General features: G+C 32.6%; 1 protein-coding gene across 2 annotated transcripts in view; it reads right to left on the minus strand.

The window, feature by feature from the left end:
• The window catches only part of LOC106102735 (scavenger receptor class B member 1-like), a 9,503-nt gene extending 9,177 nt beyond the window's left edge, over positions 1-326 (minus strand). The window contains exon 1 of one of the 2 annotated variants that reach the window (XM_013282292.1): positions 218-326. The gene's annotated coding sequence lies outside the window, so the exon portion shown is untranslated. Of the gene's footprint in view, positions 1-108 lie in introns of both variants that reach the window. The other variant, XM_013282293.1, reaches the window with a different exon arrangement.
• Positions 327-2,620: the final 2,294 nt, after the last annotated feature.

The raw sequence follows: 2,620 nt of genomic DNA on the forward strand, positions 1-2,620 counted from the left end.
AATGTATTTTAACTTTTTTAATAAAAAAATAAAAACAATTAAAAAAAGTTACATAAAAATTTTATTCCAAATTTCTACTTATTATTAAAAAAATATGATAATACTTACCCCACTTCTAAATCAATTATCCTCGCTTTTGGCACGTTGTTAAAATATAACTTAACTATTGAATTTGATAATATTTTTCGAACTTAAATTTATGTTAAACAAAACTTACACTTATGTAGTGGTCCGCGCTTCATCCCTTGCGGCAAGTCACTGTGCACTGCCGCCCGGCGCCTAGCGCCCGCCCGTCGCCCTGCGCCCGGCGCCCGGCCCGACCCGACGAGGTCGTATCTTGATGTGGTGGCCAAATCTTACAATCAGCGATTTCAAACTTGCCGTACATTTCAAGGGAAAATGATATTCATAAAGTAACGTAATAAATGTCCTATTACAGCTAAAAAATGAACGTAAACTGCTTTAAGACATAAATTTTTACGAAGTTTACGAAGGGCAATAAGTTTTATTGACATCATGATCATTAAGTATAAAGTATTTATGTGATTGACGTCTAAAAACTTAACAGCTGCAAAATTAATGGTTAACGCACACTTGTCACTGTCTTGTCATATATATATGTCTTACCGGGGCGGGGGGTCGCCCTCCCAGACAATGTAGCATCGATTAGCGATCTTCGCTGACCGAAAAGTCATAGGTGTATGAAAATAACGGTAAAATTCACATTCGGAAAGTCACTTCATTATTAAGAATTTATTGCCATACATATAAAAATATTAATATTAAGATAGTGTTATATCAATTTGCTTGCACGGGTTGCCGATGAGACCGTGAAAGTCGCGGTGGTCGGGTTGTCGGCGAATGGAGTTGACAAATGCGCATTAACCTTTATACATTATCACTAACCGCAACACGGCCTCACTAAATATCCTTGTTATTGCAATTATCAAGAACCAAAAGTTTTATTGAGGATGCAAAAAAATTACTACGAATTTTGTTGCCTTTCACTGTTCGCCTTCTTTATAAAATATTAAGTGTGGGCCAGTTATTTTGTTGGAAATATAGACAGAATAGATTGAAATGCAAAATTTCTGCAACTCAATTGAGTATCTAAGGATAAATGACGCTGGGCTTTCCCCTGTTTTTAGAGGTCACAGCCTCACTTCAGACCTTTAAAATAAGTACCTATGTTCGGATTTTCCCTTTGACTCAGCCTGTGACAGACATTAAAAATGACCGAACTTTCACGAATAGTTCAAAAAAAGTTTTGCACAAACTCTGCTTGCGTTTTCTCAAATCGTAGGTGAGAGCCAATGATCTTATTTACTTTCTAAAAAGAGTTAAAATCTCAAGTACATCTACAAGATTTATTAAAGGAAGAATTAGTAAAAATTATGCTATTAATTGTTCTACGTCACGAAATAGTGTGTGTTTACGCTTCATTAGGTTAGTAGTAGTAGTAGTAGTAGTAGCAGTAGTAGTAGTAGTAGTAGTAGTAGTAGTAGTAGTAGTAGTAGTAGTAGTAGTATAGTTATAAATACTTTGTAATTTTTTTTTGTTATTTATACCTAGTTGTGTTGTAGAGGTTTACATTTTATTTTACTTATAAGTAAAGTAATGACTTAATTGTTATTCCCGCGGTGTGCGACAATTCATTTTATTGCCCGGATTTGAACAAACAATCTTTTACTTCAACTTGTCGTGATTAGCTAATGGTGAAGTCTTATTGCATTTTAAGTAATTAAAGTACTACTTTGAATTCTCATCATGTTATCTGGGCTTGTTTATGACACAACAAAAAATTTGCGATCACTAGCATCAGTGCAGCGATTTTTTAATTAATTTTTGCTTTATCTTTAAGGAAATAAAAATACACATTTTAATTTCAAAATAACATAAAATCTTTTAATACATAAAATGTTTTTTTAACAAGTTTTTTGAACGCAAACATTTTTGTTGCGTACTTCGTATATGTACATACGGTTATTTGAAACAACACTACATTAATAAAAGTCGGGTTTATTAAAATTATAATCTTTAATAATTAATATAATATTGTACAAGATAATTAACGCTATAATATGATACATAAAGCCGCTAGAGGGCGCCGACGGGCAGCAGCGCCGCGGCCGCAGCGCCACCTGCACCAAAACCATTGCTAATTATAAAATTACTAGCTATTGCTCGTGACTTCGGACACGTGAAATTAAAAATTTATAGTTAAAAGTTTTAGTCTATGTTACACACAGACAAACTATCTCTTAAGTTTTTGGGTTATATTAATTCGTACAAAAATTAAAATACAAATCATTCCTCTTTATAATATTAGTATAAGTTATATGCAAATTGAACTTGTATAAATCAACATATACTTTTATAAATGTTGTATATAAATTGTGAAAATGCATGAAACTACTTGTAAATAATGTAAATGTAGTATGTTGTTTCTAATTACTTCATGTTGTTAGATTTTTTTAATGCGATAGTTTTAACTAGGAATATTTTCCCATAGTGTCCCACATTGCGAATTCGTCGAAAATAAGTTGATGTTCACATTTGTTTTGTGATTCTAAGTTCAGCTTCAAATGTCGACGTGTCGTTAAATACTTTTTTTATTTAC

Source organism: Papilio polytes, unplaced genomic scaffold, assembly GCF_000836215.1.
Source record: "Papilio polytes unplaced genomic scaffold, Ppol_1.0 DF823912.1, whole genome shotgun sequence".
NCBI lineage: Eukaryota > Metazoa > Arthropoda > Insecta > Lepidoptera > Papilionidae > Papilio > Papilio polytes.